Here is a 15,278-nt window from a genome sequence, read left to right on the forward strand (position 1 = left end):
CACACCCGAACGATAACGATAGTGGCTCGGTAGGAAACTTTATATTCCCCCTCCCACCCAATTCATACTTTTGATCACAAATACGTGCTGCTCATTCTTGTGGCACCAAAGAGAACGACATCGGACGCTGCCTCTGATTGTACCCGCCAACAGAAAGGTAACCGAGTAAGTAAATCAAAATTATTTGCATAGCGCCCCTTTCACCACCAACGATACGTGCCTATCCAATTCCACATCCAAAATATGTCCTAGGATAGAATCCGTAGTATCGGTCGACGGATGTCACTCATGTCCGTTGGCTGCAAAAATCGTCCTACGTGCCAAATCCCTTTGTTCGTCAGGACCCGCATCCGTTTCCTTCAACGCTATCCCGCTGTCCACTAGAGCCGTTTCACTCTCTACTGAAGACTCCCTCATTACCATCGAATTTATTACTTCCCAACAATGCCACAAAGAGAGAATTTGTCTTTCTCATCGTTCAATAAAAAGCTGTGAACCTATTTCCTTTTGTTTAGACGCTCCTATCTTGAACCTTACGCAACGTAATGAAACCTCTGTTCAATACACAGCTCTTATGCACTCCCGTGGTTTTTTCGACTCTATTTCTATGACCACAACCTCCATTGGCACATCTATAAAAAACTACGTTATCTCGTTTTTAGCCATTCTGGCTGGTATTTTTACCCTCTCTTTCGTAATCACTCTTTTTAAACGTTAATTTTTTCAAACTTCCCCGTTATCATGTTTCGCTTCCGCCAGGCTCTTCAAGCCTGATTATATACAATGTACCACAGTGCGACCGTGCCACGCCAGGCCGGCGCTCCGATACATCTACAACTTCGAGGATCTTCACATTATCATGTAAGCGGAAGTGCAACATGGTGAGGCCAAAAATTTTTGCTCTCTGCTAAGCCTCACGTTTTTGATTGTACATTTTGGTTGCTTGTGTCACATGATGCTTATTGTCACTTGAACGTCACACACCATGGTTCATAAAAAAGACACGGCCAAGTACCGTCCACATACCTATATGCCAATATGATGGTATGTACTTGTCTTGCTTGTCAAATGTGTATCCTTGTATTACTTATAAATCGTGTGTACTTGTATCGCTGGCCAATTGTTCTTGTATGTTTTGCTTCACTATAGTTTGTAGATTTGTCCAAACGTAAAAAGTCGGATACAGGCATTACCAATTCTTCCAAGTTCCCAACATTTCACTACCTAACCATTTATCTCAACACCCCTCGAGTCACAATATAGGTTGTCAGCCGCTTTGCACAACGATGTGTCAGTTATGGTCACAGGTTTCCATCTTCGCGTATCCATCTGGACAAGGGCCCAGGGGCCTTTAGCCCTTACCTTCAGCAAAGACGTCTGCTGGCGAACTGGATTGTATTGGCGTCAGATACAGGACTTTATATATGATGACACACACGTGTACGAAACTGGGACGCTGACCGACACGCGTGAATGTAGGACGCAGGGCGGCCGGCTGGGCACTGCAAAGCGCAGCGTCAATCAACTTTATTATTGTACATGCGTGCGGGCCGGGCCGCCCGTCCGTCACACGATGAGCGTAGCGAATAGGATTTTGCAAGGTTTCAATTAGTGTAAACTGTGAGGGTGCAGGATGGAGCAAGCCTGTGCGACACACATCAATAGGGGAGAGTGGGGAAAGATGCCCAGGGTTTTGCTTTGTCATATATCATTCGAAAATGACGATGGGAAAGCAAAAACTTGGAGTTTCAACGGAAGCCGACATCATTTTTCTCCAAAAATATCACACTTTCGTGCCTGAAATATGATAACTTTTTTTGCTATTAAGCATTTTCCTGAAGAAGTGAAAGGGGGCATCTTACCCCGCAGGGTGGGAAAGACGCCCCCTGGCGTTGGGAAAGATGCCCCCTGCACTATAAGTGACATAAATGGGCACGTGAATCGCCTGAACGAATCAGTAGTCCCTTCGAGCCTGCAGTAGACACCAAACGTCATCATAAGGGCGCTCAAAAGTAGTCGTAAGGGGCTTCAGAGGTCATCGTTAGGGCCATCATAGTCCAGCGCGGCCAAACAAGCCTCCGTGGTGGCATTCGGAGACCACTGTGGGGCTCTTATAGGTCTTCATGATGCTTGAGGGCCCTCGAGCCTATCGTGGGGACCTCACATGCCAGCGCGGCCCGTGGGGCCAGCGTGGGAGCCCTCAAAGGATGTCGTGAGGGGCCTTGGAGTTAATAATGGGGCCCACAAAGGCCGTCGTCAGGGCTCTCAGAGTCAGATGCCGCCCAAAAAGTCGCTGTGTGGGCCGAGAGACCTGCATGGGGAGCACCCGACCGTACTGGACTCTCAATAGTCCCAGATCGGCTTTTGTCTCTCATCACAAGTATGTAATAAATGATTTAACGGGCTGCTTGAAGGACAGCCTATGGATTTAGGGGGGCGTCTTTCCCCATCAGGACAGGGGGCATCTTACCCCAAGGTACCGAAGTAACATTAAATCAGTACAATTTGTTAGCCATAAAACTACACCCTGAAACAAACTGTTTGGGATACAGTACACGCATGCTAATGTATCACGACTATAGCAAGGGACGCAAAAATTATCTACCTTCTTTGATATTTACAATGTTTTGACACCAAAATATTTTTTGAAAGCAGCAAATAAAAAACATGCAATCATCAGCCAGCCGTTGCCCAACTGAGCTTCGCAAATTTTTGTGCAGTTAACAAGGCAGGCTTCCGCTTTACGCTAAGAACATTAATTTCCAGGTTCGATTCTTTGTTTCGCCGCTAAAGGGGGTGGGGCGTCTTTCCCACCCTGGGCATCTTACCCCACTCTCCCCTATACACACAGACACACAGACATACAAACACATGTCATTGACCTTGAGCTAACTTGACATGAAATGACCACAGCCAGCAAAAACCTAGTCGGATAGTGTGACAAAGAGGTTCTAGCTGGCTTGGCACCACAATACGGCAGCGTCATCGGTATATGATGAGCAGCGCACCCGCACGTGATATTCCAACGGGCAACGGTGACCCCAAACAGCAACATTCTTTAGTTTGACCTGACCTGGAAGGTCAATAACTCACCTGATGAGGTAAAATTGGTATCATTGGATTCGTCTCTTCCCAAAGAATCTGTTGCTCTTGACCGCAAGGCTTAAAATCTTGTAAGAAAAAATTGTGGTGATGTCGAATAAGATACCTACACAAGCAGCGGGCCAACCCATCATATACCGATGACGCTGCCGTATTAGTGCCAAGCCAGCTAGAACAGCTCTTTGTCACACTATCCGACTAATTTGCTGGCTGTGGTCATTTCACGTCAAGTTAGGTCAAGGTCAATGATATGTGTTTGTATGTCTGTGTATGTCTGTGTATATACTGATGTGTGCACAGATCGGTTTGTGTGTCCCTATTACACTTGATCATGAACTGAGAAGCTTTTACTAAACATACAGCCAAAGAAATTTCACGAAAAGTAAATTCAGCTTGCCTAAAGCGCAATAATTTTAGATGACCTAGGTTGACCTTGACCCTGACCCTGACATCTGTACATCGCAGAACAACATGTTCAATGATAGGTGGGAGGTAAGACTGTCAAAAAAAGCCGAAATCAGCGTGTCAAAAGCTCACAAGGCCCATAGCCATCGCAAGATATTGGGTATTCGTCATTTAGGACATGGCATGACCTGAAGAACAAGGTCATGTCTTCAAACCCAAAAGCCACAGAAACTTGAAATTTTCAATGGACGCTGAGGAAAGATAGAAAAGCAGCTATACAAAAAAAAATCAGGTTTCTAGCTTTAAAAATGTTAAGTGTATAGAGCAGAAAAACTAACTTGGGGGTGGCGACCCTCCCCCCAGGTGCGGGCGAAGGTTAACGCTCACACTTTCTGGGGTCGGCTTACGGCTAGATTCCTTGCGCAATGCTGTGCCGTTAATTTTTTTCTATAATAAAGGCGTTGTGTTTTATTGTCAAAAGTGAAAAAGCCAGAAATTTTCGTCGATTTCGGATGCCGCGGGGGATATTTACATACAATGTCACCCTGCTGGCCTGAATCCACCAGTAGGGTCAGGTAACCTACCATTTCTTTATCAATATTCAAAAAAAAAAATCATGGCATCAGAGCTGTGACGAAAAATAAGTGGCCTAAATCCGATGAGAAAACTGGATTTGGGGGTACCCCAGGTTTGGCTTCTGAGCCTCTGGTCCCCCAATGAAAATTTCTTAGAGGAGGCCCTGGCGTGGTTCGTAAATTACCGCTTCCGCAATTGGAGGCCCCTAATTGCTTGGAGGCCCCCACTAAAGGGAGGCCCCCTTGGACGTTTGGGACCCCAATGGTGATGTCAAAGTTTCACCCATGTTAGGCCACTTACTTTTCACCCCTTGCCTTTTTCAACAAAAAAGGAAACATTTGCAAAAATGTGCGGTATTCCGTCTCAAAGTTGTGGAGGCACCGCCCTCACGGCCCCAGAGTTGGGGGGGGGGGGCAAGCTGCCCCCACTGTCCCCTCCCGCGCCTATATGCATATCTTGCTTATAATTGATAGAAATTCACGCCACTTTTTAAAGTCGACAAATTCGCTCAATTCAGTCCGTTCGGAGTATACACGGCTGTACTAGTCATTTGATAGTACAGCTGTCCCATGAATCCGTGACCCACAGCCATCAGCCATCCATACATAACACTGTTTTGCGTTGCAGTAAAATGAAGTGTTTCTCTTTACCAAAAGCAATACGACGTCTAAGTTTCATAGGAATTTACGTTACGTTGCGTTCATAGCGTCACATCGTAAATTTAGGTCATTGGTTACAACCAAAAAAATTAATAAACTTCTGTCATTTAATTAAGGCACTTGGGCTTCGTTTATCAGAAGTTTCAATTGTCCCGGACAAGGAAAGGCTGTGCTCACTCTCACCCTCTCTTCCTCTCCCTTTCTCCTTTTCTGCCCTATCTCTCCCTCCCTCCTCCCTTTTTCACTCTCTAGTCTCTCTCTCCGTTTCTCTCCCTCCCTCTCTCTCTCTCTCTCTCTCTCTCTCTCTCTCTCTCTCTCCCTCCCTCCTCCTTTTTTCACTCTCTAGTCTTTCTCTCCTTCTCTCTCTCTCTCTCTCTCTCTCTCTCTCTCTCTCTCTCTCTCTCTCTCTCTCTCTCTCTCTCTCTGTCTCTCTCTCTCTCTGCGATGTTACGTTCCGACCGACCAGGAGTGGACGGTCGTCGCACATTTGTTGTCGAGTGGGTGCCACAGCTGGTACGGTCCACACGGCCAACAGAGACGAGCAGCTCAAGAACGTTACACCGGTCAACGAACGACCGAATGAAGCGCTAAAGCGAGCGCCATTTCATTTTAACGCGACGCTTAGGATAGGATGTTAAGAGCGATAACTTAATTAGAGTTTAAATGCACTTTGCTGAAAGCAGGTTGGTGGAAAGGGTGCGTGGATAATGAAGATAATGAAGACTCGTATAATGCATTCCGTGGCTATGTTGTATGTGGTGATGCATACCTTCTAACATCAACCTAATAAGGACTGACGCTAGAAGTTATTAATCTCAAGAGGTTCACTGTCAACAAGAGTTGCACCGATCATAACCCTGCATCGTTAGTTACTGACAACATTTTTTTCGAGTCAGTTGACGAACTGGCTGCAATGCTCCCTATCTCTTATATTTTGCTGTTGATGTCTAGCATAGGGCCAACAACAGACACAAATACCATTGCTAGTGTCAGATGAAATAGCATGGCACACAAAGTATGACCAGCCAGCAACATCAGACATCGGGCGAGATGGCACGCTGCTCCCGATGCTAAACAAAACTAGTAAATGGAAACAAAATAAAACGGAACATTTAACTGCCAACAAGGGATGAGCGAGCATGACGCGCCTATACAAGGACACGAAAATTGACACCAATTGTCACCGTCTTGGCTCGGAGCCAGTTGATCGCCTAGTCTAGCCAGTATCCAGTACCCAATCAGGCATATCGCCGTCTATATGACGCGTAGAAAAGCGACGGCCGCCGCGCCGTACCGCCTCTGCCCGGCGCCGTCCGGGGGTGTGTCCCGCTCCTCCTCAGCCGACCTAGCGCCGGAGGGCGCCCTCACCGAGCCGTAACTCGGCCGGCGCTCTGACATCCAGCCGGGGCGATGAGGGGTGTTGGGACCAGCCGGCGCCCGTTGGGCCGGCAATCCGAGATCAGCATGTGGCTGTTGTTGCGGGGGCGGCGGCGGGGGCGGCGGGGTGGGGGGGGGGGGGCGGTTCCGAACGGCCACCACCGTCTGGCCGCGTCTGGTGTCAGCTGGTCAGAACTTCATCGATAGAGAGCCGTAATGTCGTCAGAGGTCCCGGATGCAGGCCAATGGGTGTGTTGGGCGCGCTCCCTACTGATGTAATCACCAGCAGCGAATGAGTCGGGCAGAGCGGCCTGCCGGGTAGAGGGAGGAGATACAAGGGTAGGATAGGAGACATAATGACTGAAGAGAGACAGAGGGAGGGGAGAATGAAGTCTTAGTTTGATACATGGAGAAAGACCAGCGGAGAAAGTACCTAGAAAAAAAAAAACGAAAGACGAGAGAGAGAGAGAGAGAGAGAGAGAGAGAGAGAGAGAGAGAGAGAGAGAGAGAGAGAGAGAGAGAGAGAGAGAGAGAGATGTTGCATCTTGAGGAACGAGCTGCAGGATGTGAATGAAGCAATCTCGCGGAGGGCACTCAGGGGCAAAAACTGGGCAGACCAGGCGCGTGAAGAGTAATAGGTCTCAGATGTATGTACTTGCATAACCAACATAGGGCGCGGGACTTCACGGAGAGGAAATATAATGGTAACTTAAAACGAGTAGGTACATTAACAAAGCACAGCTGTGTCCCACGGGTAACCCCTCCTGTTAAGCTGGTGTCCGAAACAATAACGCAAAGTTTGATACCACCGCGCTGTGGTTATAAGCTGTGAGGCAGGGGGAGGGTGGCTCGGTCGGTCGGCCGGCAGTCCGCTCAACTGGACAGTAAGCCTGCTGACAGCTGCGGCGGCACGGACTGCTCTGTGGCTGCGCCGCTGTTCGTCCCCATCGCGCCGGTATTGGGTGATCTGCCGCGGCGACCGAATCATAGGCGCCAGATTGAACAGCGTCCAACTCATTCAGAGGTGGCGCGCCGCAGGGAAATTGCCACTGAATTGTATAAATAGAGAAACCAGTGATGTCGATTTCAGAGACTCAGTCAAATGTTCACACGTATCACCGGTCGGTGGAAATGATTTTTATTTCCTCTCTGTTGGAACACCACAAATATCCTGAGACTGCACACACCAGTTGCAGTGAAGAACACGGGGACATACCGAGATAATGAAATGTTACCAGTCTTTGCGACACGGAGATTCCGAGAAAAGTTAATAATGCCGCGGGAGTAGTTGCGCATTCAATCAAGCTTGCAGCTTTGAAAAGTCTTGAATGAATGCAACGTACTGAAGATGTTAACCAGTGCTGTCTCGCAAAAATTTGTACTTACATTTTCCTTCTTTAAGCCCAGGTAGAAGATCCGCTCGATGTTTGTACGCTGAATGTCCCGTTTCCCATCAATAATGCATTATGGCTAGTGCTCAGTGATGCTCGTTGTGCCGAGATGTCTGAAGTCGGATGTCCTGCTGAACCAGGCTTCGGCTCCGGGGCCAGCCTCACCCTGCCTCGTAGAACTCACTCGATGCCAGAATCCATCCATAATTCCAATAAGTGAAACCTCTAAATTAGCATCATGGCGTTGGCACAAGACCCACAGGCATGCTGCTCGTTGTATTGCACATACTAAATATTTGATACTGTCAGCTCCTCAAATAGTATTTCAATTCGACACATCGCTATGCATTGGAAAACATTGAACCAAAATCACGAATGGATGAGAAAATCAAACAAATTTAATCAACAACACATACCAGAAAACAACAAAGTCTAAACTCAGTTGCTTTCGAAACTGATCAAAACACGGCTTTTCTGCAGACACGAGGCTAAACAAAGCCGAACAAAAGAAGAGTTTCCTGGAATCCGCTCTACAAGCGGCTATCGGTGCAGCTTGTGAAGGAGCACCGCAGAGCTATCTGTGTCGCCAGGCACAGCGTCATCCCGGTCGGAAGTCGATCGGCTTGGGCCGGGCTGACGCTCTGCCACAATACCGTGCTGCAGTGTGAACATGGCGAACAAGAGTCCGTGGAGTATTCTCTCTGTCTCTGTCTCTGTCTCCCTCTCTTTCTCTCTCTCTCTCTCTCTCTCTCTCTCTCTCTCTCTCTCTCTCTCTCTCTCTCTCTCTCTCTCTCTTTCTCTCGATCTCCTATCCCTCGTTCTACCTCTATCTTATCATCTCGCCTCGTTTTGCTCTAGCATGAAGACAAGGAACGTATTACCTGCGAGGTCCCACTCTCGCACTTCTGGCGCAGATGAAATATGCAATATTCAATTACCAGTGTGCCAGGCGGCATAAGCTGCCGTAGGTATGTGCACTAGAGGATCCTAAAAAGGCAGTGGTATGGAACGCTTCGGGATGCATAGCCGATAAGTTTTTTTTTTATTTCAGGAAAATTTCCGATTTCCCTTTAAGCTATATGATTTACAACACGCTTTTTCCAACAAAATTTGCTGCATCATTTTGAAATATTTGAAACTGAGTGTACGCCTATGCTATCTTTTTCTTCGATTCCGGAACGATCTGGGTGTAAGAGGGGGTATATGTCGCAAAGGCTGCTCTGGATCCGCTAGTAGGCATGGCTTGCATGCCCGGTAGAGTTCTGCACGGCTGCAATTTTCCACAGCCTAGCCGCCCCGCAGCCGTGGCTCCACAGCCACAGCCGCCCACAGCCGTGGCAAACTGTGGGCAGCCAGCCGTCAGCCGGCCGTGGATACTTTCAATGAAATGCAACCAAATAGTATATAATAAGTTGTTTTTAGTTGAAACATATAGCCAAAAGCACATTGCAATCGGCTATAGATTCTCAAGCTCATGAAGCATCATAGGTTAAGTGGTTGTGTATCTGGCTTTAGGCCGAAGGCCTGAAGCCTGATGCGCAACGCATGCCTATTGCCTACACAAGCCCTTGCAAGGGGTTAAGAAAGATGGGTAGGTACCTAGGTACCTACAACAACAGAAACAATAAACAACGAACCAGAATAGAAGCACTAGCAGTGTAGACATCTAATGCCAAATCCTGAAGCATGGTTGTGGGACAGAACAACAGACCATGATGCTTTTCATTATCAATGTTAGGTATGGAAAATGAAACTCAAGTTGATGGACTGTCAAACAGAGATTGTCTAGTCAAAACTCTTGCTTCTTTCTTACCTTGCATATTTTCTGGGGTGTGATATGCCAGACTTGAAGCAGCCTTCTGGGCAAGTCTCAAACTAATTTGATATGCAAGGCATCAAAACACTAGTGAGCATCCAAGAAAGAAAAACATTCTTCTATTTTGATTTTTCCAAATAATGATCTTCGCTCAAATCCCCCAAGGACGTGCGAGCCACAATTACCTCTTTTAATCAAAAATTTTACTTGAGTTTTTAATGACGTCAATAGCAAAGAAGTGGCAATAAATTGTTTTGTGTCACTATAAACAGCCATAAAAATTATAATTAATAAATAATAATGCTACGTAGTCAAAAACTTGCTTTCAAATAAAGAGTAAGTATCAAATTTATACATTTTCAGAAGAAGACGTCATTTTATTAGTAAAGTCAACAGCTCGCGTAAGAAATATTGTGTTCAGGGTTTTCACCGTCATGTGAATTACGTGTTCAGGGTTTTCACCATCATGTGAATTAACCGTAAGTAAGGTTCATGTTCACTTATAATCTAATTCCATTGGCTTATTTGATCAGCATTTTCTGTTAGCGGTCACTCACACACCAGTTAGAACATAAAGCGCCAGTTTTATATTATGTAATTGGACTTGCCGAAAATCCAGAAATACATCTAAGAGTTATGTTAGATAATATTTTATGAAGCCTTTACCTGCCTTTACCTAGGCGTGATTTCTTTTTCTATTACCTGAAAGAATTATTGAACGCTCATCTTCAATAGCTGTAAGGTGCTCTCCTAATGACCAGGTGAGATTGATTTGAGAGGGATGTGACAATGCAACATGCTGCATTTTCTGAAACTGTCAAGCTCTTGATGATGAAGGAACAATTGGTACCTATAATTAGTATTCTGTACCAGAGTGCAAACTCCCCTACAACAAATGGTAAAACCATTACAGGTTTTCAAAGGCTTCACCACTTTCAATGTTGCTGGGCATCCTTTGCATGATTTTTACAGGCTAGACTGCTTATCAGAATGTGAGATTAAGGATTTAAAATTTTATATTGGAGTACTTAAGATTGAGCTTGAAATCTCACAGCCGTGGCCACAGCCGTAGCCGTGTTCTTGGAGATATTTGCAGCCGCCCCGGCCCACAGCCGTGGGGCTGCAGCCAGCCGCGGCTGCAGCCGGCCGGTGCAGACCTCTAATGCCCGGGCCGACAGTCTTACGGGCCTGAGTTGCGTTATACTTAGTTACGCTTCTCTAGTCTTTGTGTGTTGTTACTGGCTATGTATGCTCGCATGGCTGTGCCTAAAGCTGCACTTAGTTTTGCTGTTTATTTTTCCGTACCGGAGTACGCTTGTTTATCCCGGCATTATATTACACCGACCATTACATTTGTCATTTGTCGTCTTCTTCGCCGTGGTTACCGCTGTCACATATGATTGCTGTGTTGCGATGTACCTACCGGAGTACACTTGTTTATCCCGGCATTATATTACACCGACCATTACATTTGTCATTTGTCGTCTTCTTCGCCGTGGTTACCGCTGTCACATATGATTGCTGTGTTGCGATGTATGGTTGCCTGTGGCTGCGGCTCCGTCTGAGGAAAATCAGTCCATGACGGCGGACAAATGACGAGCTCCAGTATAATCCGTAGGGAGCTGGCGATCCCACTCCAGATCGCAGGCAAGCTCGGACCTGAGGCGAATAATTGACGTCACATATGTAGTCTGCTGGCGCTCAGACGCAGTCAAAATGGCAGAGGCCGTTAGTGTTCCTTAGAAGGACTATTGCGCAGAGTGACGTGCTCTCATGGCACTGGGCATGTGCAACTTTTATCACTGACGCAAACGTTTTCTTAACCCTCGCCCGCACATGGGGGGGGTTGCCACCGCCAGGTAGTCTTTCTGCTCTGCACTCAACATTTTTAGAGCTAGAAGGCTAATTTTTTCGTATAGCTGCTCCTCTATCCTTTCTTGATGTCCACTGAAAATTTCAAGTTTCTGTGATTTTTGGTTTCGGAGATATGACCTTGTTTTTCAGGTCATGTCATGACCCAAATGGCCAATTCTCAACATCTTGCGTTTGCCATGGGCCTTGTGAGCTTTTGACACCCTGATTTCGGCCTTTTTTGTCAGTCTTACCTCCCACCTATCATGGAACATGTTGTTCGACGATGTACAGGGGTCAAGGTCAGGGTCAAGGTCAACCTAGGTCATCTAAGATAATTGCGTTTTAGGCAAGCTGAATTTACTTTTTGTGAAGTTTTTTGACTGCATTTTTGGTAAAAGCTTCTCAGATCATGATTTTATGTAATATGGACCCAAAAACAATCGGTGCACACATCAGTATACACACAGACACACACAGATATACAAACACATATAATTGACCTTGACCTAACTTGACCTGAAATGACCTCAGCAGCAAAAATCTGGTCGGGTAGTGTGACACAGAGGTTCAAGCTGGCTTGGCACCAGAAAACAGCATCGTCATCGGTATTTGATAAGCAGCGCACTTGATATCCAACGGTGACCCAAAACAGCAACATTTTTTAGTTTGACCTGACCTGGAAGGTCAATGACTGACCTGAGAAGGTAAAACTGGGTATCATTGGATTCGTCTTTTCCCAAAAAATCTTTTTGGTCTTTACCGCTAAGCTCTATCTCCAACAGGAACGAAATGGGGCGGGGGGGGGGTGGCACCCCCCATGTGCGTTCTAGGATGGGAAAATGGCATGTGCGGGCGAGGGTTAAATTTATGAGTTTTGCTGCAAACAAATTTCATTCATTTTTTTTCACCAAAATCTTATTTTGATACGCGGCAGTTTACTTTAAGTAGGAAGTAAGTAGGAATGCTGAAATATAAGCCGTAGACGTTAATTTAGTTCTTTGTAGCAGAGTTCAATATTTTCTACGAATGTGCCTCCTCTCAACTCAGCTCGGTCTCGGAGCTGAGAGTCATAAGTGCGGCTGTCTTGAGACGAACCGGGGTAACATTTGGTGAGGTCCTCGCCAGCGCTCGCTCATATGTTGGCCGCACATGAAATGAGCCGCTGAGGACGCGCTGTCCATTTCCCGGAAGTGGCAGCGGCGGCGGTCACCAGCCGGCGCGCCGCTCAGCGCCGGGCCAAGTCGGAACACTATCTCTGCAGGTCGGCTCCGGCACCTCCCCGGCCCCTTAAATGGCCTGTTAAGCCGACCCTGTCGAGCCAATCTGAAAACTTTGCCAATAAAAGCGCCGCAGCGCTGGAGGTTTGTGGCACCTGGTGTGGGGCGATCTGCCGCTGTAGTGAAGGCGAGACAGCAGCCCCTGCCGGCCAGGGTAGCGGGGCAGCTGTCACCGCTGCGCTGGCCAGGGCAGCGGCACAGACAGCCGGCGAGCGCCCCGAAACAGAACGGTCGTGTTCGGAGCCCGTCGGCAGGGCAGTCCGAGCTCAGGTGGCCGTGTGTCCGACAGCTCAGGCGTGAACGACTCCCAGAACGCCCCGCTGAGTCTCACAGGGCCAGCAGACATATGGGAAGTTTGGTATCGGTCCGGAAGCAGCCGCAGCAATTTCAGAGCGGGATATCGTGCAGGAATGAGGCTCTGAAATGCTACTTTAGGAGCTCATCGATGGATACCACTTGAGCTTTCCACGGTAGAGATATAAGCCCATTTTAGCGCTAAGGCCGGAAACTTCTATCTATCGAGGTTCAGGTAACGGTAGCTAAGTTTCCGCATAGAGGCCAGTGCCAGGCTTATACCATTTAAGCATGTTCAGAGACAACCTGTCTTCAATCTTCTAAAGTTTCTGAATGCACATCTTTTACGCAAAGTTAAACGAACGCTAAATAAGCCTAGTGTGGCTTTGCTAAGTGCGGCGGCTGAAAGTGAAAGTTTTAAGACTAGACATGGTCTCTTCATTCATGCCACCTTTCAACCCTGATCCATCAGCCAATTACTCAAGCCTATAATGCACTGCCAAAACCAAAGTGATCAATAAACTTTGCGATCGATTGAGTCTTAGCTACCTATGATTCGTTTGCTTATCGCTACCAATTTCGTTTACCGGCGTATTTAATCAACAATATTCGCGCAGCTTTTGCTGAAGTAATTAAATATCCATTTAACTTTTGACGTAGTCCTGCTTACCATTCAAATATTCTATACCGGTACACTTGAAATATATGCATCAAGTAACGAATAATTAAGAGCTTGATTTAGCACAGTTCTAAACTGCATAAAATACAGATGTCACAAACATCAACTGGGACTGGCTGAACGCCAACGGCACACTGCTCACCGTATCCACCTGGATAGATAGACTGTGCCGCCGAGCAGGCGCTGTAGGCGGCACAGCCTACCCAGCCAGGGCGCCACGCCCGACTACTGTCATGTCGGCGGGGTCGGTGAAGTGCCACGCCCGGCATCGTTTTCAGTAGAATTGCTTCTAGTGATTATCTCGATAAATAATTACGTCTTTTGGCATTTGCAGCATATTTAAAATTTACGAACATTCCCACCGGTGAGGGCTTTTAGAAGTGTTGTGAAGTGAATTTGTCCTTGTTACTTCATAGCTGAGACTTCATCTTCGGTTAGAGCTGTATATTGCGCAGTTAGTCGCACTACGTCGGACACACAACAACCTTGACAACAACCTGCCATAAATGGGCAACAGAGAGGCCCCGTGAAAATGGAAGACAACAACTGACACGTCCTCTAAAACACTGCAATAGCTAAAGTCCTGCCGGCCAGCTTGGTCAAGGCAAATACACAACAAGAAGCATGGTGATTGCCGAGGCGTGTGTCGAAAATCGTTCTTCACTAAGCATCTGGCTAACTAAATCTAAACGAAATGAAATAAATCTCCCTTGATGATTCGATCTCCAATTTTCCTCCGCACATTTTGGATCGCTCTTCACCAAGCCAGCGAAATCCATATGTTACATACATCACGCTAGCAGTTCCATCACGAATTAACACCATGAAGGCCGTTTTGTCGCCTAGAGGCCCTAAATCAGAATTACCATTCATGGTTGGCGGCCCGATTTCGGCCACTGGCTGAGCCATTGAGCGTCAGCGGAGACCATCGATCGCGACCCGTTTCGGTCCCTTCGAGGCCGTACTCACAATGGTTTCATCGATGCGTCTCCATGGACGTGTCATTGATCATCGCCGTTTTTTCATATATTCATTCCTGACCTATTTATATCTCTGACATCGTATTCTCAAAACTCTGCAGGTGCAACCGCCTATTCTTAACCCGCGCCGGGCCGGTGCTCTGAGATTCCGCGCCGGGCCGGGGGGGTGTCTGAACACCCCCCCCGTCTAACTCGGCTCCTGGGCCACGTAGCGAAACGCGGTAAGCGGCAATCGAAAGAACGTCTAAAATAAGGACGAAAACACTTCAGTCATTTTTTGGGTCAGGTCAAAGGTCAGGTCACCAGAGGTCACCAAAGGTAAAATGTTGACTATTTCAACATTTTGGAAACTGCCAACGGCTATCTCGGGAACCGATAGAGCTACAGCGCCGCGGAAAAGCGCATTCGATAGCCCTTTTACAGACCTTTCTGAGTAATGTTCTCAGAATTGACCTCAGGTCAACGGTTTAGCCTCCAGAGGGCAAAAACTCCAAAAATAGCCGTTTTTACGAAAAGCGGTTGTTTGGCAATAACTTTTGACTCAAAAGAGCCATGACATTACTTTTGCCAGCATCGTGTTCCTCTCGTTGAGACGCGTCGAATGAACTATAATTTGACCTTGAAAGGTCAACTTGAAAAATTTGACCTCAGGTCAAGGTCATGACCTGACCGGAAAAGGTCATGTTGCATATCAGTCGATCCGCAACGTCGAGCCAAACACATCTAAGGCGTTTTCAGCGCTCTAGCACGCCTCTATCAGAAGTTATTAGCGAAAAACTGATAGATTCTGTTCGTGACCTGAGATGACCTCGGGGACATAACGAGGGGTCACAGTTGCCATTTTCCGGTTCAGTGTGTCAATTGTACC

The sequence above is a fragment of the Amphibalanus amphitrite genome, unplaced genomic scaffold (assembly GCF_019059575.1).
Source record: "Amphibalanus amphitrite isolate SeventyFive unplaced genomic scaffold, NRLGWU_Aamphi_draft 000265F_arrow, whole genome shotgun sequence".
Taxonomy (NCBI): Eukaryota; Metazoa; Arthropoda; class Thecostraca; order Balanomorpha; family Balanidae; genus Amphibalanus; species Amphibalanus amphitrite.